At 40.2% G+C, this 17,951-nt stretch overlaps 1 protein-coding gene across 1 annotated transcript in view; it reads right to left on the reverse strand.

The window, feature by feature from the left end:
- Positions 1-16,340, reverse strand: part of MEI4 (meiotic double-stranded break formation protein 4) — a 133,563-nt gene extending 117,223 nt beyond the window's left edge. The window contains exon 1 of the mRNA XM_054279830.1: positions 16,186-16,340. The gene's annotated coding sequence lies outside the window, so the exon portion shown is untranslated. The remainder of the gene's footprint in view (positions 1-16,185) is intronic.
- Positions 16,341-17,951: the final 1,611 nt, after the last annotated feature.

Raw genomic sequence — 17,951 nt, forward strand, 5'->3', positions numbered from 1 at the left:
GAGGTAATTGGGAGTGGGGCTGTGATTGAGCCTAATCCCTAATGGGCTACAGCTGTGCAGGACAGGTGAACAGTATTGAAGGTGATGAGACATGCAGTGCTGAGGTGCACTGACCAATCACCAAAGGGTGCAGAGGGCACACAGGTGCAATGCATGTCAGATGAAGGACAATAAAGTACACTGAAGAGAAATGAAGTGCAGAACCTTTAAGCCTTCTGATGTGGTATGGTGTTGCTCTGCATGCTTGAGGCCTTCTGAAATTGTATGGTGTTACTCTGTGCATGGTGGCTGCCTCGACTGTGACAGAACAGGACCTGGGGGTGCTGGTTGACAGAGGCTGAACATGAGCCAGTGTGTGCCCAGCTGGCCAAGAAGGCCAATGGCATTCTGGATTGTATAAAAAATAGGGTGGCCAGCAGAACCAGGGCAGTGATTGCACTTGGGCCTCTCACTTCAAGAAAGACATTGACACGCTGGAGTGTGACCAGAGAAGGGCAATGGAACTGGTGGAAGGTCTGGAACAGAAATCCTTTGAGGAGTTACTGAGGGAACTGAGGTTGTTTAGCCTGGAAGAAAGGAGGCTCAGGAGAGCCCTTATCACTCTCTCCAGCTACCTTGAAAGGTGGCTGTAGCCAGGCAGGGGTCGGTCTCTTCTCTAGGCAACCAGTGACAGGACAAGAGGAAACGGCCTCAAGCTGTGCCAGGGGAGGTTCAGGCTTAACATCAGGAATAATTTCTTTCCTGAAACAGTAGCCAAGCATTGGAATGGACTGCCCAGGGAAGTGGTGGAGTCACCATTCCTGAAGGTGTTCAAGAAGTGGCACTTGATGCTATGGTTTAGTTCACATGGTGGTGTTTGATGATCTTGGAGGTCTTTACCAACCTAAATGATTCTATGAATACACTACCATTTATTGAACGAGAGAATAGATCAGGAAACAAAAATATGAACTCTTCACACACACTACTACACCCTCCTGAAATGAGAAGAATTGCAGGGCCTGTGCCTGGGACAAAATATCCTTCTTTTTCAGGCTGAGCCTTCTGGCCATTTGAGTAAGTTGCCCTGGAGGATCATACTGCCCACTTTGACTGTCCCTTGATTCCTTATGAAAAGAATCCAGAAGGCAGCAAAAGATAATCCCTCTCTCCTCCTGCCAAATCCATGACGAGGTCCTTTTATGATTCATGTGCTATGCTTCAGCACAGGTCACAGCTGCGAGGTCACAGGCTGAGTCCATATATCCAAAACCCAGGAATATTAATTTTACTGCACAAGAAACTCAAGAGCCAGTGGATCTCATCTTCAATCATTATTGATTTCTGTTTACACTAGAGTTTTAAAGAAACAACAAACAAATTATGATGTAGGATGAGTTCCCAGGCCTGACTGGAATAAAAGATCTTGGGAAAGCTGAAAGACTTCAAAGGAAGAGTTTGTGCCTCTGAGAAGCCACTTGCAAAGTAACTTCTGTAGCTGTTCCCAGCTTGGCTGGAGAAGTGTTTTTGGCAGAAAGGTAGGACATATTCAGAGAAAAAAAAAAGTGGAAAAATAAATATGGCAGTGACAACTATATTTGCTAACCAACAATTTCAAGCATATTTTGATGCCAAAATTGTTGAATGCTGCCCAAACCAAGGCATTATGAGGACCAAAAATGCCCATGACAAACAATGTTCATTGTAAGTGCTCAATGTCTATGCAAGCTAGGGTATTTTTTCAGCAACTGAATACCTAAATGTAGCTTTAAATACACATGTGTACAAAAGCTCGCCCGTCTACAGCTATGCAGAGCCTAATCTGCCACTCTTAATGATGAGAGGTAATAGCTGAATACATGAGTGATCTTACTAAATAATTTTGCTTTCAGTACCAGTTATCCTCTTAGGATCAGATCCAAAGACATTACAATCAAAATATCAACAAATATTTGTTAAAGTAGAACGGCATGCAGAGAGTCATGTAAAGCTTTTTGAGTATTTGTAAACTGACATGCAAGGCAAATGAAAATAAACCTAATCCAAGCCCAAAGGCAAAACTGGGCTTCTTATTGATACAACAAAAGCAATGACTAACAAGCCTCTATTCTGGTCTTTCATTTCTAGAGTATATATTTCTGAAAGCTTGGCATTACTGAATTGCTCACAAAGCACTGAAGAACACTACTTGCCAAGGAACAGTTTGCTGGTGTGGGTTTAGGGTTTTTTCCTTTCTTTTCTCTTTTACTGATGAAATAAGCCTACATCGATGACCCTGCTGTCTTGTAATCCTAGATGTGTTACCAGGCAACCATTATATGCAGCAGCACCTGGCTTGCCCCTCTCTATAAATAACCCAAACCTCCCAAATCCTTTCACTCCATGCACTAATGAAAGTGGTATTTTTCTACTGCTAAATGCTTACTCAGGTATTTCCTTAAAAATTTTAGTGATAAAATGCTAGTTATCCTTTCCCAAAGGAATGTGATCAGTTAACAGGCTCTAACTGCACACAGTCATATTTTCATTCAACTATATACTTCAAATGAGACTTCTTTTGGGAACTAAAGTAAATTATTTAGAAGCCAGGAACAATGTCAACAAATGTAGCATGAGTCAAAAATCTATGAGCTCTGGATGACTATGCCAAAAGATTTATCACAAGCCAAATAAACATTTTTGTCCTCAGTGCTATACAACTCTGAAACAGTAAATTAGAATCATAGAATCATAAAATGGTTTGGGATGGAAGGAACCTTAAAAATCATCTCATTTCCAAACTCCCTGCCATGTGCAGGGGACACCTTCCACTAGACCATGTTGCGCAAAGCCCCATCCAACCTTGCCTTGAACAGATCCAGGAGGGGGTACCCACAATTTCTCTGGGCAACCTGTGCCACTGCCTCACCACCTTCACAGTAAAATTTCTTTCTAATACCTAATCTAAATTTGCTCCCTTTCAATTTAAAGCCATTCCTCCTCATTCTATCACTTCATGCCCTTGTGAAAAGTCCCTTTCCAGCTTTTTTGTACCTCCCCTTTAGGTACTGGAGGGCTGCAGTGAGGTCTCCCTAGAGCCCTCCTTCCTCCAGGCATAGGAGAGGTACTCCAGCCCTCTGACCATTACTGTAGCCAAAATCTGGATATGGCTTTTCTGAAGTATCACCAAACAATGCATATTTAGCATTTAGGTAATAACAATAATAATAAAAAAAGACAGAGTCATGTTTTCTGTACATTTCCTTAAGGCAGATGTCATGTATTGATAAACTCCTGAATTAGCTGGGATTGATTACAAGAGTAAGCTGAAAGTGTTACTAATGATGCTAGAAGAAATAGCAATTAAATGGAAGTCAACATCCCTCATGGCAATGCAGGGACTCTTACAAACAAGGTGAACTTTGCAGTAAAATGAAAGTCTGGCAGTTAATCACACATCATCCTACATTTCTACAGATAAACTCTAAAATTTAATGCAGAGGACACAAAATCCATTCCATCTGGGCTTGGCTGTGAGACTTCAGTCAGACTGGAAAATGAGGTGTAAGAGGCTTTGGTGTACAATGTCCATCAAACCCCGACAACATGAAGCCTGTGTACAATTAGCAGCTACCAGCACAGCTGTTCTGATGGAGTCACAGCTAGCAATAAATCCAGAACAAGCAGAAGAACTGCCACTTATGCTGGGCAAAAAATTCATAAGAGGAGAGCAGCACTACCATACATCATGTCTTTTCTACTCTGAGTTGAGCTTTTTCAGCTCATGGAGGAGTTTCTGGTTTCTGTTCCATTAAGGAACCCTTTACCACCTTGATTTAAGATTAGCAACCAGAAGTTTCTAAATTATGTATTAATATGGATTTTCACAGACTTATGCAAGGTGTCCTAGCACACTATAGAATGGTCTCAATGCTTCATTCTATCCCAGCCTGAAAGGATAGGTAGAATTTTACAAAGCCAAACAAGTTCAAAGCAACAAGCACCAGGTGTACCCTAGAGCAAGGAATAACAATGCAATAAGCAGAGTATAGGCTTAACAAAAATCTTCAAGAGAGTTTGCAAGGATACTTCAGAGGCAGTTAAATATGTTAGTGGAATGGCAAGAGGGACCTTAATGAGTGACAGTATACACTTGAAAGCAAATCTGCTTTATGGTAAGTTTAAACTCCAAGGTAGATTATTCAGCACAGAACAAAATTTTTGTTCTCTGAAGAAATTACACAGAAAAAAAACCCAAGAGGAATCACTAAGCACTCAAAGCTGCCATTATTTTTTTTATTGGTGTCTTGGTTTAGCACAGCCTGAGTTTTGGTGGGGGGGGGGTGTTGGCAGAGAGGTGGTTTCTGTGAGAAGCTGCTAGGAGCTTCCACCATGTCCAGCAGAGCCAATCCCTGATGGCTCTGAAGATGGACATGCTGCTGGCCAAGGCTGGGCCAATTAGAGAGGCTGGTAACACCTCTGTGATGACATAGTTAAGAAGAAATCAAAACAAAAGTAGTGGCACAGTTTTAATTCCAGTCAGAGAAGAGGAGGAGGTGAGAACATGTGAGGCAAACAACATGGCAACACCAAGGTCAGTGCAGAAGGAGGGGCAGGAGGTGCTCCAGGCTCCAGAGCCAAGATTCCTCTGCAGGCCATGGTGAGACCTTGCTGAGGCAGCTGTGCCCCTGCAGCCCCTGGGGATCCATGGGGGATGCAGAGATCCACCTGCAGCCCATTTTGGGAGGACTGCTGCTTGTGAGGTCAGACCTACTCCGGAGAAGTTCCCGGAGAGCTGCCTCCCGTGGGAGGAACCCCACAGTCTCACAGGGCAAGGACTGCTCTCCCAGAGCAGCAGAAGAAAACCTTGGGTGATGAACTGACCAAACCCCCATGCCCTGTCTCCCTGGGCTATTGCAGTAAGGAGGAATGGGTTGAGGGAAAAAAGGTGTTTTTAAGGGTTTATTTTAATTCTCATTCTCCTCCTCTGACTCTGTTAGTAATAAACTCACTTTGTGGCTCTAGGATGAGCCTGTTTTCCCCTTGGAGTGCTTTCTCCCAGTCCTCATCTCAACTCGTGAACCCGTCATTAAATTTTCTGCCCATCTGTAACAGGGGAAGCTGAGTGAAAGGCTTTTGTGGGTGCCTGGCGTTTGGCCAGTGTCAAACCATGACAACTGGTCAATAGTGTTTCAATTTTTTTCCCTCATTAGCACATCTGTTAAGTGGATGGGCTCCTCACTCAAGCATAAACATGAGCAAAATTGGATGTTTACAGTCAGGACTATGCTTGGGGTAGGTTAACAGAATGCTCTGAGAAGCAGAGCTCAGCTGTGACCCTGGGGTATCCTGAAAGATTACAGCTGGCTAGAAGGGAAAAGTAGTTTTGACTGGAAGCACCTGGCATCTGGAAAAACACTGCATCCACTCTGTAGTACAGAAAGTGTAAATAATGAAAAATGAGAAATATCTCTTCCTGTGGAACAAAAAATGCAACCCCTCTAAAAACTTATTTATAATGAGTAATTTTTCAGCACCAGGAACTATATTTCCTAATGTGTGATTTGCTGTCACTGAGCTCAGTGACAGCTTCTGCTTCTCTTTAAATGACTAAATGATCCCATGAAGGACTTTCCTGTCTGATTTTCTATGAATCTGACAATATTAGAGGTGACAATATTAGAGGTGACTAGCAAGGCCAGTTCTCTAAGCATTTTGAAATTGGTTAGATTTTCTAGAAGCTTAACATGTCTTCAGTCAAGCTCTTTTGTCCTGAATTTTGAGATAAGAAGTCATTGAAATTAAAGAATTGTGAACACAACAGCAGGGAGATATGTTCCCAAGGGGTTTTATTCATGGTAATACCTCCCTAAAGATTTGAATTAATGTATGCCAATTGTTATTTACACAATAAGAGAGTTATTTAACTGACTAACAGGAATACGTTCATCTAATTGAGACAATGGTAGAATTGTTCACAGTGACATTTTAATCTGTGGTTAAAATGCAGAAAATTTTAAATGTATTTGTAGCTGAGCTGAGCTAAAATTTATATGATCGACAGGCATAAAATCTAATATGCAATTATCCCTTAAATTTCTCAATACACAATTTTGCAATCCACAGAAAAACAAAGCATTTACAGCAGTGGCACAGATTCTGTCAGACCACACACTCATACTGTGATATGAGTAGTACAGCTGAGAGAAGAGCTGGGCAATGAGCACAGTATCATATCAGGTTGAACTAAACTTTCTTACATGTATGTTTTCAGTAAGCCCAGGAAGCAAAATTTGATGTTAGTCCCACATAGCTGAACACCAGACCACATTCCAGCTATATTCCAGAACAAGCAGTGCCTGCTTAGTAAAGGCATGACCCAGCCTGTTCTAGAGGCCAGCACAAAATTTAGTCGCTTGTACCATTGTGTACCACAGTCTGGATTCCCCCCTGAGGAAAGAGGAATGTAGATCATTTCTGTAATGGAAAACCTCTTGGATCCTTAATCAGGCAGTCTGATATAGTGCCTGTGAGAACAGCAACTAATTTACATTTTGAAGAAACTAAATTATATAAGATGTGCATGCATGGCACACACACACACACACATACATAAAGCATGTTCCATGGACATGGATCCCTATTTGCTGATCTAATATTTCTCCGATTATTGAGTTGAAGATCATCAGCATTGTTACAAGAGTATACATTCATAGGCTAAATCAATTCACTCTAATGGTAAAATTTTCTCTAACTGTAAATTGATAGTATTATTTTGAAAAACTCGAATACTTTATTGTATATATGACATGACAAAACTGTAATGTTTGGCTTACTGAAATCTAATAACACTTTATCTCTGTCAAAAGCATTAAAAAATAAATGTACTTGAGAATCTACATGAGGTTTTTTTTTAAACTTTTACCTCTCTCTGACAGTATAGATCTATGGCTGGAATGTTACTTTCAGATATTGAAGGGAAGGAATAATCTGGTTTTATCATGCTTTACATTGCCTTTTTTTTTTTTTTTCCTTTTTTTTCTTTTTGTCTCCCTGGGACTTTTTTTCTAATGCCAAAATTGTTTAAATGGCTTTATATTTAACCATTTAAAAATGCCATTGCAGATGGATGACAACCTGAGTTTTTTGTTCCCCTTCTCATTTATTATCACCAGTGCTGGTCAAATAAGCCTTGGTAGCTGCATATTATGCAATTGACTTTTTTGTTCACGGTAAATGACAAAGAGAAGAAATCACTTCTCTCTCTTGTTTTTTGAATCAACTCTGAATATTGCTTGAGGAATGGCTATGTATATATATAGAAATCTCTTCCAAAAGCATTAGCTACCATCTGACTTCTGCAAAAAATACTCTGATAAATAGATGTTAATAGTTTCCAGTCAACTTTCAATGCTTACAGCAAATAGTGTAAATTGTAAAAAGCATATAAATGGAATCCTGTAAATCACTGTGAGTGCTATGGAGGACTGCAGATATATTTTAAATAAAATCCATTATACAGTAAACCAACTGATATTCCTCACACAGAATTTCCTTTTTGTTGCTGTGATACATGCTCAAATGCAAAAGTTTCAGCATTTATGCCTCTGTATCTAGGACACATAGGTAAGCACGTCTTCTCTTGTCTTACAAATAAAATGTCCTGGTATTTATAACCCTATATTGTAATTTTTTGGTTTTGCTTCTTTTTGTCACTGTAAATCCAGATTTTTTAAAATGAAGATTTCTAGTGAAATACACAACTCATTATGCCCAAGGCACAGTTTAGCTATGCCCTGTTACCCTGCAAAGGCAGGGCAGATACTGAGGAGATGCCATGCTGGCCCAGAAGCAAAAGCCACACAACACTGTCAATACAATGAGTGGCCATCACTAACAAGCCTAAGTAGATTTGGAGACTGAGCCTATCTCTTTAGTCAATGTTCTCCTTTGTGTTAGGTGATGTTTTGGTGTGGGCATGCACTAATAAAACTGCCTTTAGCTAAAGGACAATCTAGTTCAATTAGGCAAAAGCTCCCATAAGAGACAAAAGAGTTTTGGACTTTTATCACTGAAGCCATCAACTGGCCCCAACAGATGGACAGACTGGTATTTGTTAGATGCTCTGTATTCTTCTGACAGGATAAATGCTGAGAATGCAAAAATGTGAACTTTTGAAATACCACACAGACACTAGGTTGCATTTTTTCCTGGAGCAATCCCACTGTTTTTTCTAGTAGGGAATTTGGTTCTGCAGGTAATACTCTCAGTCTCTCTAGGGAGCCAACACTAAGCATATCTGTCTGCTTTCCAGAGATAGGGGAATTTCTGTCCATAAAGCACCATATATAAATGGAAAGCCACATCCTCCTTGCTTCCATGCCCACACTCTTTGTGTGAGTGCACACAGAATGATAAAGCTGGATTTATTAATCGTAATTGTCCAACAATAGACATATGACAAACATTATTATCCAAAAACCACAATGTGTCATGAAGAGGAGAAGAAGGAAGGGGAAAAAAAGACAACAAAGCCAAGAAGTGAGGCATAAGGAACAACCAGGTTCAGTGCTTCTAGAAGATAATACTGAAAATCAAGAAAGAAAGACAGGATCCAATTATTTGATGAAGGAACAAAAAGCCTAGTAAATTAAAAGAGATGATGAAATAAAGAATGGCAGTGGTGTTAATCAAGCACAGTTACGTGAGATGGTATGAACCCAAGTGTGTGGAAATGAATAGTGAAGTGGAACAAACTGAGAAGCCCTGGGAGCAATCCAGGGTAAAACATACAAAATAACAGGTTTTTATGTTGTTTTTATATCTTTTATTGCACAGATGCTGGTTACAAATGAATACAGTTGGCTTGTTCATATCAAATCAATAAGAAGTGCTTTGCTGATCTCTTCCTGTCTAACAGACTACTTAACCTTGTACTACAAAATTATTAACTACTGCTACATCCTGAATTCTTTCTCCTGCCAAAGTTCCAAGTTAGAACAGCTCATGTACCATGTTTAGCATTGGTGTTACAGAGTTCAAAAAACTGGAATCAGAAATGGGATAAATGTCACAATGGGATAGAAATAGTCATCCTAAGAGGGACAAAATTTCAGGAGAATGGAGATCTGGCACTAGCTGCAGCAGTGCCTATTCTGTTTCTATGTGGCCAAATCTATTCCATTTCTATTCTGAAACACTCAGATATACAGATGGGACCTGTATGTTCTCCTATATATTAATAGCAACCATCAATCTTTTGCAGAGCTGTCACATCATTAAAAGCAGGGAGCATTCAACAAAGTAGTGTTATCAAGAGCCCTTAGAAATGCAGATGAAGAAGTTTAGGACAAACACACAGCTAGGAAATTGCTTTTCACTTTCAGACTCAACTAAATACAGTATCTCTAAACAGGCCCAGATTGCCTAACATTCTATTTCCAGCCACTATTTCTAATTCAAAACATTTCATTAACTTAAGTGTTGTCTCCACCAAGTTTGTATTTTCCTCATTCCACTGTTCTTGTGATACTATTTATGACTGTCATTAGTCTAAAATTGAATTAAGCCTAATATTAAATCATGCTTTGAAGCAGAGAGGCCATGGCATGGGTCCTCTGGCCTCAGGTGCTCCCTGAGAGAGCAGGGCTGAAGGAGCACCCTGCAGAGCAGTGTGGAGTGTTCAACACTGCCACTGTGAGAAATGGTGAAGGCGATGTGCTTTCCTGATGTGACGCCAAAAACAATGCATGTGAGATCATCAGCTTTCCCTGTGGTGTGTTGGAGAATTATTCCTATGCTCTAGCCTGCAGTTTCTTACTGCTCCACCTAAGGGGAACAGGAGGAAGAACAGACAGTCTGTAAGAAGAAGAAAAATGCTTCCATTTTTGCATTTTGTATTCTTACAAAACTGGGGCAGGATATCTTGGATCAGGCAAGAGATGGAAATAAGAACATGAAAGGTGCCCTCCTTGGACAGACCAGTGGTCTGTCTACTGCTGTTTCTGTTTCTCAAACAGCAGACTTGTCCCCAGGAGCTGGGGAGGACACTCAGTCCCCCACACCTCACCCTTCAGCTGCAGGCAGCAGACATCTGTGTCTTCCTGCATTTGCAGCATTACACAGTGTCACCAGTGTGGCAAACACCGATAAGGCTATGAAACAATGTGGCCACATTCCAGTGGTTTCCTAGAGTGGCTGAGAGCTGCAAGTAAAGAAGCAAACACGTTTCTCCAGACACAGCCTGGACTGCCCTGTGCTGTGCATGCTGCCCAAGCTGTGCTCTGCTGTCAGGTCACATCTGTGCTTCTCATGCAGGCCACCACTCAACCTGTGTTGCTAACCAGCTACCTTGGCTGAGCTGGAGAGGCTTGAGGGATGTCAGTTTGGTTTAGGCTGGGAAGGGCCACAAATATCTCCTGCAAGAGCTGACTACATCTAACAGGATTCACTGCTGACAAGTTAGTGGTACCTCTGCAGTACTTCAAGTTTGCTTTATGCTGATACTGAAAGCTCTCTCATAATCCACTCAGCTTCCCCTTTCCTGGGGGTTATAAATCTCAGGCTGTGAAAACCTGGGAGTTTTCTTCATGGCAATCACTCCTCTTCTGTTGAGGTTGGATACATTTGGCACACATTGTCCGGGCGTTTTCAGTGCCTTGAAAAGCAATATCGTGTCTTTGACCTCTTGATACAGCCAAAGTGGTGTAAAGGAGCAAGGCTGCAGAAGGTGACTTTGGCTGCTGTTAGTTATAAACACCTTTATGCCATGCCCTTGTAAAGCTGACTCCAACACCTTGACTCGTTAGATTGAAGTAGGAACTTTGCCTTCCCAAAGGACATGCGCAGACACTGGGATTAGTATAGGATTTACTGTCCTTGTCTTTCATCTGAAAAAAGTAACAAAACTTCCTTTTTTGGACAACTGCTTTTTAACATGTCTGTTTTTCTCTATGTCATAACTAATGTACACCCCTTAAGGCTTACAACAATAGCTGTGTGTACAGCTACCTCTGTTCGTTAAGAGACTGACCTGTGTTCTATTAATATTTATAGATTTAAATTTTTAATACATAACAATTCTGCATTATTGAATAGGTGACTTCCTGCATTTTAATGGTTATGGAGTAGGAGTGGGCTCTTTGTAGTTAACATTGCAATAAATTTTTCATGATTAAATAAAAAGTTCTTACCTCTAACTTCCTCAACAAAATCCTCTTGAACAACAAGTTGGTGCAATGGTGAAGGATTCTCTTAAGAGTTTTATGATATTTGTTGCAAATTTTCTTAGGCAGTTTAAATTTATGGTACATAAGGATTTTCTATATCTGGAAGTATTTAATAAGTTTCTTTTTAAAGTTGCTGAATTATTCAAACATCAGTTTGGGGTTATTTACTCAGTTTTGGAGACAACTGAATTCTCAGTTTTAAAACTGACCCTCATGTTTTAGTAGATGCAAACTGACAGGAGATTAACAATGTTAACTTGAGTTGGCATCTTGGACCAGGACTGGGATGTAGATTCAGTCTTCCATTCATTAACCTTGAAAAGGGTTTAACAGATGCATTGTAAAGTGCTTCTATTTTGAAAAACCATGTGGGATTTTAAGACTGTTGTGAATGAGTATTTTAGGTTGCTCAAAGAATCCCCAGCAAAGGTATCAGTAAAAGCAGGTTTAATAATAAAGGGAAAGTATTACAAAATTCATTGGCAAAGTTCACTCTATTACTTATACATGGTTAAAGCACCTAGAGAAAAATCAGACTAAAATGGTCAGACTGAAATCAATCAATCTGAACAAAAAACCAACCTAAAATGATATATGTGGAGTCTGGGGATAGAAAAAGGGGTAAGGATGGGAAAGAGTAAGGATAAAAAGGAATAAGGGAGGCTCTCCTGTTGTATCATAAGGTTCAGAGTGGACTCCCTTGCCAAACTGAGCCCAGGACTTGATCAACAGTTTAGGCTTAGAGGTTTTAACAGCACCAAACTTGACAGCACTTAATTGACAGACTAATTTAAACCATTTAACAAAAGATTCTTATAGAATTTACTAGCACAGCAAGAACTCACAGGCATAACTTACTTATGAATGTAATGTATTTGAGAATCCAAGAGACAGACATTCATAGTCCATTCGCTATCACACATTCACATTCACACTGACTTAAAAGAGTATGTGTTCTATTATCTGCTTTCTTTTGCATCTGTTTTTTTATTTGTAACTTTTCCATAGAAATAAGTCCAGTTCATCTTATGTAATTGTTGGAATATAATTATGCCTGTGAGCCAAAGATTCAGCTGATGGATTTGCCACAATAATTCCTTATTTGCAATGTATCACAGCTTTATTTACCCTCAATGAATGTAAAGAAAGATAAAATTCTTGCAATCTGTGAAGAGGAGGTAGTGGTGCTTTGGCAGTATCTCATACTTGTTGAAGAAATTTAAGCACATGTAAGCCTTATGAGCTGTATTTCAATATTCAGGATGATCCAGAAAGGTCAATAATTCATTGCCGTAAATTCTGAACTTGGATCATAACATCATCACATAAGATGTATCACAGAAGATTTCTGCAGTTTTACAGATTTCTCCATAAAAGAAGAAATGTTTAATGAGGAATTTGGAGACAAGGTAACTCAAACAATTTTATTATCTATCCTGTGGTGTATCTGCATCCTGGTGACAGTCAGATCTATACTGTGTGCAGATGTACTTGCACACAGTATAGATAATAAACACTTCATGGCATTTGATGAAAAGGATTGTACTATTTTAGATTCCTTTCTGATGATGTTCTCATGTTGATTTCACTGAAAATATTGATCAGGAGACAATTAAGAAATTGAATGTATTCCTAAAGCAAAACAATAATACCACTATGCCAGATATGCTATACTTAAAGCAATTATAATATTTATTAATATAATATTAATTATTAATATAATATTCAGGTTGTAATGTTTAAGTTCTGATCTCCCAGCCTTAAAATCCATTCCATCCTGTGAATCTCAATTTAATTTCATTTTTTATCATCTTTTGCAAACGTTTTGTTTTCCCTTGGTACATGAGTCAATTTAATAACCTGATCAAAGATCAGAATTTCCTGTACATATGCACTATAATAAATTTATGCCATTTTCCTGAAATTTGTATCAAACCAGAGTAACACTTCAAGAGAGGTCTGGCTATATTTCATATCTGAACACTACATAAAATAGTAAGACACCCATTCTCATTACACAGTGACATAAAAACTAGGCAATAACATTTCCTTGCATCCTCAAAAATGCAAGCTGGCAAGCTCTCCTGGGATATGATTAACAGCTTTTCAGCTGGGGTACTTACCTAATAATGAAAATATTTCTTTAACTATTAACCTTTGATGACATCAATAATTCCCACGTTTAGGACACAACAGGGTCTGGTAGTGGACACGGAGGAGGAACATGCAGTGACAAACACTGCAAACAGCCATACCTAAACAGAGTCTTTAGGGTGGCTTTTGCTTCCATGTCAACAGCTAAGCAAAAGCCATGTTTTCAGTAGCAGTCAGGAGCTTGTGGCTTTCGCAGTCATGTTATGAGGAGATTTTCAGAAACATTCAGGCACCAACTCTTCTGAAAAATCTACTAATTGCTTTAGGTGCCTGAGTCAGCTTTGGTCTTCTAATGAGCTGCCCCCCTTACAGCCATTCCTCAGCCCCAGGGAACAGTGGCTCAGAGGCTCTGCCTCACTCTGCCATTTCTCTGCCATTGTGTTCACTCACCGCTTCCCTCTCAGGCCTTTGGTGCCTGTGTTTACTCCTGTCACAGCTCGTTCCTGTTCCAGCAGTAAGTGTGGACTTCTTTATTTTGTGCTTGACCAACAGAGAGGTATTCCCTTCCTGCTGAAGCCCTCTGGGCATGACTCCAGCACAAGGAATGTCTGTTTGCAAATTACCCAAGTGCTGGGAGACAATGATAGATGACCTCTCACAATATTGGGTGAGATATTGATTAAAGTCATTGATCCCATTTTTGAGTGACTGTTTCACCCAGGTAGACAAGTGAAATGAAAAATCTGTCAGTGTCTGCAAAAGCCTTTTTTAGAGACATCAGAAGCTTTTTTGTTTGCTTTTTTTTTTTTTTTTTGGTTGACCTTTTGGGCTCAACAGGGTTAAAAGAATTCATAATGTTGTTCATATGTGTGTGGGTTTTTTGGTTTGGTTTGGGTTTAGTTGGGTTTAGTTGGGTTTTTTAAGAGCCTCCTTCTATGCAAATAAGTTGTTTATTTGCTTGATTGGGTTTTAGATAGACAAGAGACAACTGCATATCACTCAGCCCTTTACTCATGAGCCGCCCTCAGTGACAGGGCCACTGCTCCCCGAGGTAGGAAATCTTTTGCAGATGAGACAACAGGACCTGTGAGCATGTTTTCTAAGGCTATGTCTACACATTCCATACACAGTTTTCTGTTTTGGAAGAAGCTGTTCTAGTTTTTTTAATGTATGACCACCTAAAGGAATCAGTTATTACTTCTTTGTGTTATTTTACTGGCACAACATTAGCGGCTTGTCTTCTTGACATTAGCAGACAATTAAGACTGGATCCCAAAAGTAAGTGATAAAAACATATCACCTCGTAAGTCAGCCGTTAATACTTTCAGACTCACCACTGTAACATGTGCTACTACCTGAAAATAAATGTTCCATTAAAATGTTTTCATTTGTTTCTGAGCTGCTCTGCACACGTGTTCTGATAGTATTACAGCTGGTTAGGTGAAGTTATATAATGTTATATAATGCCAATCTGTTTCTGAGGGAGCACATAGGCAAATTTCCACCAATGACAAACAAACAGTTATCATCAGAAATTTGCCTATAAATAATGGATTTAGCATTCATGCATGCAAAAGTGGGGTAATGAAGATGCTGGCCTTGGCAGCTGCATTCGTAATGAAATAGAAAAAGAGTTCTGTATTTCATTCCAGGATCTGCAAAAGGCAAACACATCTCTGGTATCACCTGGGAGGGAGCTATGCATCAGAACAGGTTGCTGGGAGGGTGCAACAAAGAGTTTAAATAGATATTTTCAGGCAGAGAACACAACAGATAATGAGTTGGCTGAGAAAGTATCACTTCTGCAAAAAAGGTGAATGTTGAGAAAATCTTTTCACACTGAAACCAAACAAACCAATCAATGTTGACTCTGTACAAAGATTTTCCTACATGAGAATTGCTCAGTTGCCCAATGGCTCCATCTGCCAAAGGATAATTCTACTTTCCCTCTCATTCAGAGTGCTTTGTGACACTTGATATACTGCTTATGAGACATGCTGTGCAGCAATTCCCCATTAACAAATCAAAAGAGATGACATTTCACTTTTTGGAGTCTGAAAAACTTCAACACATTTAGTACGGTATAAGAAAACTTTCTTTGTTAAGGTCAGCAACACCACAGTCAGCCCTCAGACACCACTCCCAGGTAACACTGCGCCTCATTGCTCTCCTTGCCAATAACTCAGGCTGCAAATCATTGCTTGGGTTATCTGAGGCAAACCAGTCCCATCTTTGTGTCCAGTCAGCATTCCCCTTCTAGCCTCATCCCTAGGCTTCTGAATATTCTTGATTCGTTGATAACAATTGAAAAAGGAAAACATTCTAAGGACTGAAGCATTTGTCACATGTGTCCTACTTTCTTTATAATACTCCATCTTTAGAACAAAACTGAGCACATCCCCCCACTGCAGACCCACAGTTTGAACATTCACATCTGGAAGTTAGCCATGAACAAGCACAGCCAGATCCAATAGAAATGTTAGATTCTATATTGTCTACTCTCCCCTGCTATTATCCCCAAACGCCTGACAAAACAGAAGTGTGCAGCAAGTTAATAAAGTTTCTCTGGTTTAGTAAATGAAGAGTCAGAGTTTACTTGTTAACTAGTTAACAAAATGCTAAACAGGAAATTGGGACTCCTGTGTCCCTGAAATCCCTGATTTTTAGCCTTGTTGATAAAAAGAGAGAAATGTGGCACAAAGAGTAGTTTCAGCTGAGCCTCCCCAGCTGGGACACGGGGTTCTCATCGCAGAGCTCTGGCTCCAGAGCAAAGCCCAGGCTCCCCCAATCTGTCACCTGCAATGATTAAGCATTCATGCCAGCCCATGCAGCCTGGAAAGGTCATAAAAAACCAAGCACACTGTCAACCCATCCTCCTTGGGAGCAACTGCAGACTTCCACTCACCTCTGCTGAAGAAGAAGGAAAGATCCCCTGCGTAGGCATCTCCATGGTCAACAAACACATCTGGTCACCTCTCACATCACTGTCAGGGAAATATGCTGGCATCAAAAGAAAGCAAAAGCCTTTCCTGATCAGACCAATAAAGTCTGACAATTGTCTTGTGGTGGATGCCAGAGAGATTCTGAATATTTTGGCAGAAACAGCGGCTTTTTCTAGGTGGGAATCTGCCTACATAGTATTTATGCAAACATTTCCTCACTTGGTCTGTAACCACCCCTTCACAGCAAAGCAGTGCAGCGTTATCGCCAATTCTTTAGATAGTTGTGAGTTTAAAATACTACCACTGCCTAAAATAAAAGGAATTTCAATCACAGTGCTCCCTGAAATGAAAGAGGTGGATGCCAGTTTGACAATTTAAGCTGATTGCTGAGATACTGCCTCTCCAGCATTTTTGGCATCTGGCCTAGGGAGGAAGGAATGAGAAGAAAGGACAAAGAGAAAGTAGGGATAAAAGGAGGAGGAACGTGATCCAGTTCATTTAATATAATGACAGAAATCCCTGGAGGGGACACTGATTTACATCTACAGGCACTTCAGAGCCAGCATTAATAACAGGTACACAGTTGTACAACTGATACAGCGGCTCAAAGAGAGAATGTGAGCAAAAGAATTATATCTAGCATAATGAAAACAATCAAGCCTGCAGGTCAGAAATGTAAGGGAAGGAGAGTAACTGCTGAGCCCAAAATTACTACCTCAGTTAGTAGCCAAGATAAAGAGTGGGTAATGAGTTATCTGCAGGTAAAAGTCAGAAAACAGGTATTTCTGCATCCACACCTTAACTGAAAGCAGCAGTGTGTGAAAATTGATTAGCTATGCATGCAGGTTTACAAAATACCTAAACAAAGATTCCTGAGCCCTCTGCAAGCACTGGATCAGGCATGTAAGAGAACAGCATCAGCATCAGCACATCAGCATCAGCAAAGAACCCTTTTTTTGGTCCAGGTACATATTCCTGAATTAGGCACTGGAGAGAACTGTTTAAAAGAGCCTCAAAGCATTATCTCAAACTGAAGCAGAGCTATGCTCCCAGACTGCAAGAAGAATACTGCTGCAGGTAGGGGAGTGGGGGGTGTCAAGGACTCAGAAAGTTACTAAGGCACGAAACTTGTAGGCATTGCTGGGCTGCCTAAGCACCACGTGAATGCAGCTGAAGCAAGAACACTGCAAAAGCTGAGGAACACGGAAGTATATGAAAGCAAACACTTCAAATCAGTATTTAGCTCACACTTACACCCAATCTAGCAGAACATTACAGAAAATTTAGAATGCCAGGCAGCATTACTGTTCACAACAAGGAGGTTTGGCTTAGCATACTGGATATTGCAAGCTCTCCCGTCAGTGCAGCCTCATGTAATCAAATGGGAGAAATGCAAAACATTCCCAGGAAAGACCATATTAGTAAATGCATCAAGCAACATGTCAGAAGCTGAGCAAAACATTTTGCCACAGAATGTAAAGTGGCCAATATAAAGAGCTACTAATAACTGGAAAACATGTAATTTAGTAAACTAAGTAAGAATCACTTATGGATTATACTGTTAAGACCAACATATTCAGGGCCAAGATGGCAAACAGAAATCATCTGCAACAGCAGTGGTTCCAAATTTCTTACCCTCTGTTGACAGAGACTTCTCATTTCCAATATGCAAGAATTAGAGACAAAACAGAAGGCACTGAAATGCCTTTGCCCAAGCTGTAAAGATTGC

The sequence above is a fragment of the Melozone crissalis genome, unplaced genomic scaffold, assembly GCF_028551555.1.
Source record: "Melozone crissalis strain CALT ecotype California unplaced genomic scaffold, PUWL_Pcris_2 ptg000027l_1, whole genome shotgun sequence".
Classification (NCBI taxonomy): Eukaryota; Metazoa; Chordata; class Aves; order Passeriformes; family Passerellidae; genus Melozone; species Melozone crissalis.